General features: G+C 47.5%; 1 long non-coding RNA gene across 1 annotated transcript; it reads right to left on the bottom strand.

Moving 5' to 3' along the window:
* Positions 1-2,863: 2,863 nt before the first annotated feature.
* Positions 2,864-12,346, bottom strand: LOC126544698 (uncharacterized). Its single transcript, XR_011890635.1, has 3 exons — positions 12,263-12,346; positions 6,000-6,327; positions 2,864-5,125 (listed from the first exon to the last, which is right to left on the bottom strand). It is a non-coding gene; the product is annotated as an uncharacterized lncRNA (long non-coding RNA).
* Positions 12,347-13,203: the final 857 nt, after the last annotated feature.

Here is a 13,203-nt window from a genome sequence, read left to right as displayed (position 1 = left end):
CGCCGGCAAGGCAAAGCATCCATTGTCATACCTAAATAGTAGGCAGGTAGACGAAATAAGCATATTTGTCTTATCGGGCGTATAAGCTTTCAAAGATTCGATTAGAAATTATATTAACAAGCACACTGTCACGAGCGCACAGGTCGACATGAACACACGTCGCTCAATGACCGCGGAAACTCGCTGTAAAAACGCTGGGCTGAGCAAGCACGGCAGCAGCAGAGAGCGAATTGGCCTTCGTGCGGCCTCTCGGGGCTACAGCGCGAACTAAACTTCGAAAACACAGCGCCTACGAAGCTAGCAGTACAACACGTACTCGCATATAGCTTTGAGGATGAAGCACGCGCGTGTGACCCTTCTTCTGCCTCGCCGAGCGGTTGCAAGATAAAGTGCCTTGCTGCCTGAGTGCAAGATAAAGTGCAGATGCTGCCTGAGTATAACGCCCCAATCCCTGGCTCGCCCCCCCCCCCCCCCCCGCCCCCCCGTGCCTTGCGCGTGACAGAAGACGGCGCGCTTCCGTTCCGCCTTACTCCTTCGTGCGCGAGAGAGCTTGAGACGCGATCGTCGGCTGACCCTCGCAATCTTTCAGTCGCACATACAGCGTGCGGCGCGCGCTGAAAGCGTTATCGTGTTTGAACATTATCGGGAACATCACGGCGATGGCGACGGCAGAAGGCGCTTGGAACGTCCATATAACTGCAATCAAAAAAGAAGCCGAGCTCCCGTGCAAGCGAAGTGTCGCTGCAGCGCAAAGAGCCGAGTTCTAGGGCAAGGCAGCTTCCTTCGGATAGCTTCAGTCGAGGTCACTCAATCTGCTAACGAGCCGCGTATGTGGAGATCAGTGATTTCTATGTATCCGTTTCTCCCGTCTTATCTTTGTCATTACGCTCGTTACCAGGGAACATTCATTTTCGTATCGCAGCGTTGGCTCCCACACTACTAAATATTACATTCTGCAGCTTGGTGTGCCGAAACCACGATCGGATTAGGAGGGACGCCGTAGCGGGAGACTTCACATCAATTTTCGGCGCCTGGGGTTCCTTTAATGGTCACCAAATGCATGGTACAAGGGCGTTCTTGCATTTCGCCCACATCGTAATAGGGCCGCACTGGACGGGATTCGATTCCGCGACCTCGGGCTCAGCAGCGCAACGCCATAGCTGTTAAGTGCCATCAGTGCGGGCACCACATTGCTATAGGGTAACTCTCTCATGCGCCAGCAGCGGTTCCCAGCTTGACGTGAAGACCCTAATCATTGGGCTGTCATGCAATATTCACGTGTGTCGATTTTGGAGGTGTTTTCTGCGGTCCGCCGAATGAAAGAGCAGTGGCATCCGCGTACCTATATACTAGGCTACGGCTGAACATACTGTAGCTGTTTCAGGTAACGTTTGGCGCATCACAGAGGAGTTGTTCCTGAGAAGGTGACTATATCTGTTGTTATAGCCTGCTGCTGTCGCTGTTAAGGAGCGAAAAGCCGACGGAATCCTTAAAGACTTGTTTGTCTTTCAGATTTTTCGCATGTTCTAGTAATTTTATAGTGAGTTTCTTTTCTGTTAGCGCCAGCCTAAATAACCTGAAGCCCGCACAAGGATGATATACACTATCGCTGTTTTTATTTGTTACAACTTTTCTATATGAAGGATTTGCCGCACGGAACAAGTAAAAAAAATTCGCTCTGCATTTTGCAGTTCTACGTTGTACTGTACTGCTTAATCAGGTCTTTTAAACTTCAACATGTTGGTCAAAAGAAGAACTAAGTAACGCTGATTTCGCCCAACAGAACAATTTCGCCAGAAATAAGCTGCGTTTCTAAGCACCGCCCAATCACACCGCAGCCAAGTGTCTGAATAGAGAAGCTACTTGTGGTGCAATTCCCTGCGGCTTGCTTGCAGACGTGATCTGGGACATGTTCTTCTTGGTTTGCATCGTTGTTCCAAGAGCCGGCTCAACGCAAATGTTCCGAAGAGATAACTGCTTGAGCCGCGATACGATTACGAGGAAGATTGCGCAAGGGGAATTTTAAGCACGGCATTCCATTGGCGTTTTTGTTTTCGCATTCAGGTGGAACACAAAGAAAGAGGACCAGCTATTGGCTCAGTGGCTCTATACTTCCTAACTTCTTGCTGCCGCTTCCTGCCTTATTCTCTGTATAAATTTTTGTTGTCCTTAACGCTGCCCAAAAGGTCAAGAGCATATTTGTAAGAATTCCCTGCTATATACCTTAACGTCGTTGATTCACTTTATGTAACCACTTTAAAACGTCCTTGAAGTGGACACGAAATCCCTTTCGAATGCTTTTTGCCTGCTTGTCCTGGTTCAGCGAGGTGGCCTAGTTGCTCGGTGGAGTTAGGCCGATCGCTATCTAGGCAGATAATTTTGTCGACATATGTACACAGGTAATGTTCACCGAAGAAATGTTCCAGTGAACTGGCGTCTATAATCATTGTATCCTTACCAAGTTTGCGTACCTTTTTTCTAGGAACGGAAAGATCTTCCTTCATAAAACCTGAATATATCATGTCTGCTCGAATGTATGTCCCAAATACGTCGACCTGCTACTTGAATGAACTAGGGGCCTGTCTGTTCTTGGCCAGTCCTCGAGGAAGGATGTGACCGGTTCAAACACAAGAGCTACAGAAATTCCTAACCTTTGCTTGACATGTGTGGCGCTTTTCTGTTCATGAGCTTGTCATTCCATTCTTCCCTCGACAAACACCACACATAGTCTTTCATAGTTCGATATTGCTGCATATAAGTCTCGCCCAGTGCATTCGCCTTAGTTTGAGTTGGCATTTGGCATAACTTGTGAAAAGTGCAGTGCATAAGTAAAATTCTTTGACAATGAAGTACTAAGTGTTGCTGTGGATAAGCATACACATTTTACTAAATTACATTTTCCATAAGACGAAAGGAAAGAAACTTGTACGCGTTATCGTCAAATGTGAAGAATTCAATTACCCCTGTAAAGCTTCGTTTCATATATATTTCAACATCTAGGTTCGATGCTCATAATTTTGGAGGTTTTTACACTCTTACACCATTTTAGGAATGCTTAGAAGTGTGACACTTGGCAATGGCTGCTGTTTTTGTTACAAGTACTGTACGGTATCGAGCTACATTTGTCATTGAAGTACACTAATGACGAGATAAAGGCACCAGAAAATGCAGGGTCGCTTGCCACAGGCGTACTTTAATAATTGCCCCTCTGGCTTACAGCCTTCTCCTTTGTGGCATCAAGATCTACCATTCACCGGCACAATTTCAGAAAGCGCACCATCGGTAAAATCTGTACATACCCCAAGCATTTACTGGGAGAAGCGGAAAGAGCGTGCGCCAAGGGGTTCTGTAGCCGATCCAGCTACGTCCGGCTGCAGCAGATAACGGTGTGCCCCAAGGATAACGCATAAAATCAATCCAGCCATACCTTGAAGTAGGTCGTAAGGGTGTATTCCAAGGGTAACTCCTGTAAACAGGCCAGCCATATCCTACGCGACCATACAAAGGGGCGCCCCATCGGTAGAGCAAGAAGCCAGCACCATCATATCCAGTGGAAGCACGTAGAGCTCTATTCCATAAGGAGAGCCCCAAACTATCCCTAGAATTTCTACCTGAGCCGTGGAACGGGGTTCCCCAGGGGTAAAACTTATAATAGGTCTCATCATATCCCGCAGGCGTACTCGAAGACAAGGCCCAATGTAACAACATTTTATCAATCCAACTGTATGTTTCCGGACACTGTAAATATGCAGGCCATAGATAATACCTTCTACGGGGTGCACCGAATAGAACGTCATTATGTAAGGGCAAGTGCCAAGGGGCAAACCCTAAGCCAAGTGATAACCATGGATCAACGTCGAAATCAGACCCATTACCTCCCCTAGTAGGTGAGGACGTAGTTACCGATTGTATATGGGCAGCGAATGTACCATTTTGTACTGCGCGAAAAGCGGGTCTAGGCTCTCGTAAGGTTCCTGCAATAGGTGGCATAGGCGTAATGGCACCAGGGTACTGCGTATGTTCTGTACTTCGACCCTTACCGCCTTCACCAGGCGAAATGCTGCCATGTGAGCGTATAATTTGCAAACGTGCGTCTACACCGGCCCCGACAGGAAGAACGGTAAAACGCGGATACGTAACTTCTGATGTTGATCTGATCAAAGCCTGCAGACGCCCTTGTGCACCTGATGAGGGCTTGCCTTCTGTACCACTTCTTGCCCCGCTTCCCCAAGGTAGTATTCTACTAGGTAAGCGGGTGGCTGCTGTACGTGAAGTTTCACGAGTACTGGCAGCCGTCGGAACTGACCGGGAGTTTTCAGAACTTGTTCTGGTAGTTCTCAAGGAGTTCTCTGTGACGTGAGGCATAAATGCACCTGCAGTGTTCGTTTTTACACCACCACCGCGAGTTATCGAGATAGCGGGGGAGTGTGCACCTTTCGTACGTAGGCCGAGAACGTTGCGGAGAAGAGCCGCAGTATTAGTTGAGAGTGTAACTTCCTTGTTTACGGTGGTGCTGACTGACAGATTACCTCCGCCGTGAACTGACGGTGTATTCTGTGTGGCTTTCGGGACAACATTCACGGCTGATACTACGTTAGGAGATGACTGCAAACTTGCAGTGTGTACAGTGACACGTGTGCTAACATGGCCTGCGGGAACATTCATAATTCGACTTTCTGATGTCATTTCGGTGCCATTTGAGAAATGCATTCTGGTAACAGTTGAATGACTCGTTTCCGTGCCAGAGTGAGCAGCGATGCCATCAGGTCTTCCGCTAGCCTGCAAGTGCACGTTGCTATTGTGTAAGGTAACGCTGACCGGTTGGTGCGTGAAGCTAGGCGAGACGCTAGGCGCGATGCCTTTGCGCGGGAACATCGACGACTGGCGAGTGTACCAGGAACACATTTCTTGGAGCACGCACATCTTTACGCCGCGACGTTCAAATTCGGCAAAGCCCTTATTGCAGACGCAGGCGCCCTCTTTGCAGTCGGTGACGCACTTGCTGGGAGGAGTTTTGCCACACTTGGGCGAACAGTTGGACACGCATGGCGCGTACGTCGAGTGAGCTGGACATGCGGGAGGACATCTCCTGGCCCGGACGCATATACGCAACTTGTTAGGGTGCCTGTGTGAGAAAAAAAACGAATCATACTGAAACCACGAAGAAGGGTAGTGTGATTTCACGATGCGGATGCTACTACAAGTGATCAGGCCAATCAGTACATATTGAACATTTCAAATAATAGGCTTGTTACTTGTGTGGAACGATACGCCAACTGGCAGAAACAAGTAAATAATATGGTGCTGACATGCGCACCAAAATGAAAAATACCATTCTCGGTAAATAGTAGGAGCAAAACATTGCCAAGGTTAGCACGTGGCTGACTATGTTACAGAAATTCCTCTGAGTGGCCTGCGTTACCTATGCTGTAGGACAGGAGTCGTTTCATTTCGGATCCTTATGGGGCTTTTCATTGGAGGACACAAGACCCAGAAAGCAGCACAAATATACATCTAAACCCTTCTGCAGAGCCAGTTTTTAGTGCAGCAGAATGTAGTTCAAGATTTCAAAATCTCGCGTTTTTTTGAGTGGCCTTCTATTAAACTAGAGAGCATAGTCAGCTTCTTGCAGCCTTGATAGAGAGAGTGAACATCAGAAATGCAGACATGTTATCTTCATTCGTCTATGTTTTCTAGCATGTTGCAATCTCGTAGATTGACAGAAGTACATATCGGCAGAAAACGACCATACGAACAGCCTTTCGTCTACAAATTTCTATGCGCACGGTCACAAACCGCATGTTGTGCTTGTTTGGGCAGGCTTAGGTGGTCAGGTGATTCTTGTCGACCTTGCTGCAGGATTGATTAAACATATTCGTTCATCACGCAGTGCACGCTTCGCGAAGGCACCTAGCACAAGGGCTCTGCTCGTTTTGTAATGCCGTCTGCTCGCGTCATGAGCACGTAAGTTTGAAAGTGGAAGCTGCAGTTTCACTCACTCCACCCAGCCCGGAGGGCAGGCGCATCCCGCATAGCACGGCTTCTGGCACGGCGGCTCCAACGGTTGGTTGCATGTAGCGGGGCACCCGGATGCGCACGTGCGGTAGTCTCTCTGCCATTGGAACTTGCAAGGTATGCACTTTAAACGCGGAATGCATTCACCCCATGAGTTGCGCACGTAGCCTCGCTTGCAAAGGCATTTGCGGAGCTGCGTCAGCTCCCAAACCGGCGTGAATAAAGGCCGGCAGTACCTGTCCCGCCGAGGCTCTCCGACCACAGGATCTTCCAAGGGACCACATGCTGGAGAAGACTCACAACCTCCGGGCTCTGCAAAGTGTGTAAAATATATTTTTTAGAGATCGATGCAGAGAAGGTTCCAATAAAAAAAAATGAAGCCACTAACGTTGTCGATCCAGGGATTGTACACACATCACATTTGGATTTTGCACTTCGTTTCATTTTACTTGGTACCTTCGAGGCCCGACGGCTATTCAGGGGATGGTAGTGGTGCAATCCAGAAGTAGAGTCGCAAGAGAAAATCCTTCGTAATAGAATATTAGCCAATAATTTACGAAAACGAATAATGTCGTGCATAGAAGTGATTGATTTGGGTAGACCATTCCATGCCTTTGACTGTGTGGAAAGAGTGAATAGCGGCAATCTTCTCCGCTTCCAGTATTTATGCGGACCTTATTAGATAGCCATAGTTACAAAAATTTTGGTGCGACAGCACGTCCCAGCACAAAACTGGGTTCGCGATGTCCACCCGCTCGTTCTGTGGTTTACACTGTCGCCAAGGCACATCTTAATCATCAGCTTTAGGCTGGACCTGTTCTCGAAGAAAAATTAGGAGCTTGCTGAAGGCAATGAGATTTTAATTGACGTCCTCCTGCGAGTTTGTACAATTTGGATCCAGGTGACCTTACGCTTGTACGATCGCGCAACTCGGCAGGCTGCAATTTGCGCGTGGCTTTGTGCATGACGTAAGGCTTAGAAAGATGCGGTGCCGGCATGCGTATTTCTGAGCGCACAGCAGATGATGCTGTACCGGGCAAAACGAACATTATTTACATCGCAGTATAGCAGTCGTGGCGAGATTACATTTCTGTCACCGGAGGGAGCCTGTGGTCTCTCAATAAATAAGTTCAGAGTAGGAACAACTTGTGAAGTCTGATAAAGTTTTGCTTTATTCTCTTTGTTCCTTCAGAAATCAACTTTTGAATGGTACTGCCGGCGCATGTAAATCCTGAAGACTACCACCCCTTTGTAAGTCCCCTCGCTCAACCATTTTGAGCCGGAGACACTTTCATTAGACACAGGATGCACTTGGTGGAGTGGCACGTCTTTTGGTTGCATTAGACCTCCTTACGCTGCGATTAACTCGGTGGCAAATTTAAATCCGCGCTCTAAAAGGAGACGCTTTGACGGATCACTTGCCGGTAAGCATCCGCAACGCAATATTTCCCTTAGATAGTACCGACCTCCGTCTCCAGTACTCGCCTAATAGCAACGCTTCAATGGCGGCTAAGAAACTCCTCAACGAGTGTGCAAAACGAGGAGTGTCACACCGAAAAAAGCAAACGCGTATGTCTCACTGCTATAAGATGCTAATATTGCTATAAGATGCTAATATTGCTTGCCACGAAGGCGCCTATAATACTTTTTATGCGAAGCCTTTATTCAGTCACACCGGGCACATTTGTATGTACGAAAGTCGGCTTACGTATCACATTTTAATTTTTGGGCCTGTCGAAAAAACAAGACACGTTAATAATGAGTGCATTGAACCAGGGTCAGACGGCACAAAACTCTAAGCAGAACCACTTTCACAATGACTGCAGATATAATAGCGATTAGTATTCACACAATGTAGCGAGAGACCGCATTGCTAAAGACAATTTTTTTTTTAATTTTTATAGCTATTCAGTAATTTACACTGCTTCTGCTACATTCTACATACAGTGCCTTCGGTATCAGCCCGCTTCACTATAATGTCAGGCGCTCGCCATTATAGTGCTCGCAATGGTTGCTCGCGCCCATGGCGGCAAGACGCCTACTGTATGACGCGTCGACGCAGTGACGATTACGAAATGACGTCAGTGGAACGCCCATGAATGCACGACACCAATGAGATCACGATCTGAAGCGATCACGATTGTATAATGATGACAGCGTGACTACAAATGCCATACTAGGCGCAGTACTACAGCGCGGCAGAGTTTCAACCTTAGCACTGACCTCCATATGCGACCCATCACATAGCAACGAGATGCGTAATAAAGCGAGAGTGCCCAAGCGGCAACGAAACAGGTATCATTTTTTCGCCGGCATACAATAAGTGAGTAATCATACCATTGCCATCAAACTATCGTTGTCGCCTTGTTGTTGTAACACAAGGGCTCTCAGCACACACAGAACTGCTCGCCTCAAAAAAATTACATTACTGTTTCACTTCGCGAAAGTGGGTTACGAGCAAGCATGTGTGCAATGCCATTCTTGTGCATTGCGCGTGTAATGTTTTAAAAATGGTTTGATTGTGTGTAGGTGTGGCGGTTAAGGATGATGTATTATTTGAAAAGTGTAAAAAGCCTTTAAGAAAGATAACAAGGCTCTGTAAGGAAAGGCCCAGTTTTTATTATTTCATGCAATTTCGTAATGCACGATTCACACTATTCACGTTCCTCTTCGTCCTCTTGGGGAGTCTCGTGGGCCCACCAAGCTCACGCATTTTGCTGGACTCGTTCAGTTGATGCCCCACGCTCGGCGACGACTACCGAGCCCGTCAACTCACGCTCGGCGTGCCACTGCTTGCGTCGCTGCACCATCCTTCTCGCTTGGAGCTCGGCCTCTAGATCACGAGGCAAACCGGGTACGTTCATACCGCGCAAATAACCCGTAGTAACTGCCAGAAAAGATCAACCCAGCGCGCTTCCACCTATCCTCCTCCTCCGCGACGCTTCCCCTTTTGTTCTTGCTCCCGCTTAGCTCCACATACCTAGGCTTTCCTCTAAGTGGCTTTGCTTTTCCGCGCACTCCTTGGCACTTTTCTGAGCGTGCGATCCCCTTCTCCACCTCTATGCACCATCCTCCTCCAGTGATCGCTTCCCTCGCGGCGGCACAGTTAATCTCACCGAATTGCGAGTAAAACATCTTACTCCGTCGGGTAAAACACTGTAGGTTAAGCAGGCTCTCCTAATCCGAAAAAAATTCAGGAAAGAAAATACATCATAGGTCAAAACGCGATGTTGCTGTGACAAGAGAGCGAGGGTATAAGGAAGGCAGGAATGTTAACCAGTAAAGAGTTCGGTTGGCTGCCCTACGCTGTGGAAGGGAGAAGCGAAAAAGAGAGAAGGGAGAGAAGAGGGTACAGAGACGTACACGGGACAGTACTTCAGTGAAAGCCGCTCGTGCAAACCAGTCACTCTCAGAAAACGCAAAATTGCCTGCACTGCCTTCTGAGTCGATGATCGGTGGGCACGGAGTTCTAGTACTGCCTGTTCACTCAGAGGACGATCATCTAGTTTCCTCAATGTGTAGGACAAAGATTGTGTTTGTGCTTGAAATTGAGGACAGTGGCACAATAAGTGGCCTATGTTCTCCTCGCATCCGTAAACATTGCATAACGGACAATCAGTCATTCCAATTAGTGCGCCCAAGGGCTTCGATGTCTCAGTAATTTGTGAGCCGTACTCAAGTTAACCTAACCATACCAGTACTTCACAAAAAGTTTGGACTTACCTCCATCTACACTGATGCAACTTAGGTTACTCGTCCCGCACAAGAAATAGAGCGACTAAACGCACGTCTATACTGGTGGCTCAACTACATCAACCAGTTCCGATGGCGCTGTAGTTACACCAGAAATGGAAATGACCCAGCGGTTTAAGACTTCCCATATCACTACGTCTACAGCTGCAGAGCTCGCGGCTTTCCGCGACGCTGGGCTTGCGCACAGATGAATCATCCGCTTCTCTTCCTCGTGCAGTTCATCGCCAGCCTGCTGGTGATACCGGCGGGAAACCAACAACCGTGTCAGCACTTCCGAGCCGCCTATGTGTTTCGGCGCCAGAATGACAGTTCTATGGCGCCTCCGATACTGCAATCTTCGGATGGGTTCCGTGAAGTACCATCGTCAACTCCTACCGGCAGCAACACTGCAGTCTTCCAGTCGTGCGTAGCGGCGCTGTGGGCCACCTGGACTGTCGACGAGACATCACAAACCAAAGGGCACGGCAGCTGGGCTCACGCACAGATAAATAATCCGCTTGTCTTCCTCGTGCAGGTAAGAAAGCGTTTTGGAAAATGCTTTCGTTGTCTTGTCGCGTTGTCTGTGTCTGTCGTGTGCCCTGCGGTACTTCTCGATACAGTGTCTGACATAGTGTACGTAACGAAGTTGCTGTCGTTTGCCGGCGCTGTTGAAACTAGCCCCGGACCCGATAGGGCGGAACTTTCACTACAGCTACAACAGATTGCAGATGACATAAAATTATTAAAAGAAGAACGTTTACCAGTAGTCGACAACAAATTAGGGCGCTTAACTTTCCTTGAAGACAAGCTTTCCTCGTGTACGGAACAGGTCACTAATTTACAGCAGGTGGTGTCATCCTCGGAAGTAAGCCTAGACGACCTCGATAATTGCTCCAGAAGGTCGAATCTCATAGTCTAAGGCATGTCAGAAGAAGATGAAAATAACGAGTCGTTGGAGGCGCTCTGTAAATGAAAAGGTTGTCAAAGATTCCTTGAAATTGGGCGAAGTTGCGATCGAACGCATCTACAGATTAGGCAGACCGGAAGAAAACAAAACAAGGCCAATAATACTGAAGCTTCTAAATTTCAGGAACAAAGCGAAAATTTCGCGAGGTTGTCACAAACTTAAGGGGACTGCGTTTACCATCAGTGAAGGTTTTTCACCCCGCGTTGGCGACATCAGAAGAAACTTATGGAAATGCGGCAAACCAAAAAGAAGATTCCGGCGATAAAGTCTCTCTGGTTTATGACAAACTAAAGCTACACGGGGAGCTATATTTTTGGTACGATGTAAAAAAAAGGACGTGTGCCCTGTTACACGTGCTTCAAACCAAACAAAAAACTAGGACACGGAAGCACGAACCCTACGCCCGCGCCGCCAGCAACGTCGCAAATGACTTTCATGAACATAAATGCGCGTGTCATTGTCAACATGCTCGGTCACCTTGAATCATTACTAGTGGGTTTCGAGCCATTACGGAAACCTGGCGTTTGAAAACCGTTTTTCAATGTCATGTTTGTATGTCAGTGTATTTTTTTTTAATGCCCTTTCTGCTACGATCCTTGACGGGATTGACAGTATTGCATAAATAAATAAATAAATAAATAGATAAATAAATAAATAAATAAATGAAATGTTATATATGCTGAAAGTACTTGAAAATTTGCAGTATCGTGTGATTCAAGGCCGTACTTGCCATTTGTGCAGTCGTTTCTCCGACATGAACTCACAATCAATTGACGCACAAAATCGTGGAACTTGTCCATCACTTGATAAAAAAAAAACGCCATGATATCTAACTGCAATCGATACCAGGCCATTGCGGCATCATTGGAAATGATGACGCAGATAGGGCAGCTCGGACGTCAAACAAATAAGACCTCCGCGTCTCCATCCTCTCTGTACGACCGACGCTGCGAGACAACTACGCGTTCTAGCACGCACGCTTTCCTTAGCAGAGTAGGATACCGGACATACAAGGTACACCAGACTGCACAGACTAAACCCTTCACTGCAACTCAGACCTACGGCGGGACTGCACCAACGCGCAGCGTCTCTTCTGTGTCGGTTCCGGTTGGGCGTTGCCTTCACGAAAGGTGATTCAGCTGTGACAAGAGTTCTAAAAAAGACGCCAGGCTGCTGGGATGTTGAACTTTCAATGCGTTGCTTACACTATGCATGAAATGCAAACTGGAACGGCACTTAGGACAACATAAGTAGCCTAGTTTAATATAGTATAGATATAGAGAAGCTTTCATACAGTATCTGATGTCTGAAATACTAGTGGAAGCGTGACGAACAGCTTACTGAATATACCCATTTGTAGCACGCAAACTGAAAAAAATACAGCACCGTTAGCGGTCAGCCAAAGTGACTCCCTGTCAAGAACGCGCGGCTCCTTCACATCACCGCGCTGCCCGTGGGAAGATGAAAAATGTTGGAGGTGATAAAAAATTTGGATGCTAATGCTGAAGTTCAAAGTTTAAAATGGCGCTATATAAGAACGGTACTCACTCGTGCAGTGAGGCTCTCCGCTTACCACCACGACGCAGACGGTGGCTAGAGCGATGACGATACAGTGCATCCCGCTTGACCGCGATGAAGAAGGACAAAGAGTTGGCATATTCCTCCGAATCGTACAAAACGCTCCCGTCGTCACCATTGTCTGCTAGAATTGATGTTCGTGCTACCCATTGTTCTAACGTGGCAGTGTCATTTCTATTCTCCAAGTCCGTTGAAACTTCTTGTGCGCGCATAATTAAAGAAGAAAAGAGACATGTCAACCGGAATGGATATTTTTTAGCTGGTTGTGTGGTTTCATCAAGCAAACTGCTCAGAGAATAGACGCCTTCAGAAGGAATCGGCCTGTCTCAGACCTTGACTATAAGTATAGGGCTAAAATGTTAAGACAGGAGAGAAAATAAACTTTATTCACATCGCGTACAAGCACACACAATACTGGAGGCCAGTACTAACAGATATGTCAGGGCCTCGGCGGACCCCTTGAATGCTACATTTGCACGTAGCCCCCGTTTCATCATCTTCCAAATTAACTAGGAGGTAATTAAACCAAATATTCTTCACGGATATGAAGTCAGAGGCACGCAAGACTGTGTGGACGTGGTCCACTGATGTAGTCGCCGTCAGCTCTCCTGAACGGTGTCATTTCTTTCACAAAGCATGTTTTAAATCAGCGCTGTGACATATTCAACGACTTAGTTTCCCAATAGAATTGTGATGTTTCTGTGAAGGAAGAGGGGCACGTTTATTGCTTATTGTTTAATTTCTTGCTCCGTTCACGCTTTCATGAAGCATGTGCTAATCAACACAAAACCATACACCATGGTAGCTCGGTGACTCTGGCGCTGCACGGCTGAGCGCAAGGTCCAGAGTTCGATTCATGCCGCGGCGGCCGCACATCGACGGAGGTGGAATGCAAGAGCCCTCGTGTTCCG

The sequence above is a fragment of the Dermacentor andersoni genome, chromosome 10, assembly GCF_023375885.2.
Source record: "Dermacentor andersoni chromosome 10, qqDerAnde1_hic_scaffold, whole genome shotgun sequence".
NCBI classification, from domain to species: domain Eukaryota; kingdom Metazoa; phylum Arthropoda; class Arachnida; order Ixodida; family Ixodidae; genus Dermacentor; species Dermacentor andersoni.
Note: the sequence above shows the minus strand (reverse complement) of the source record. Positions and strands in the feature narration are given on the sequence as shown.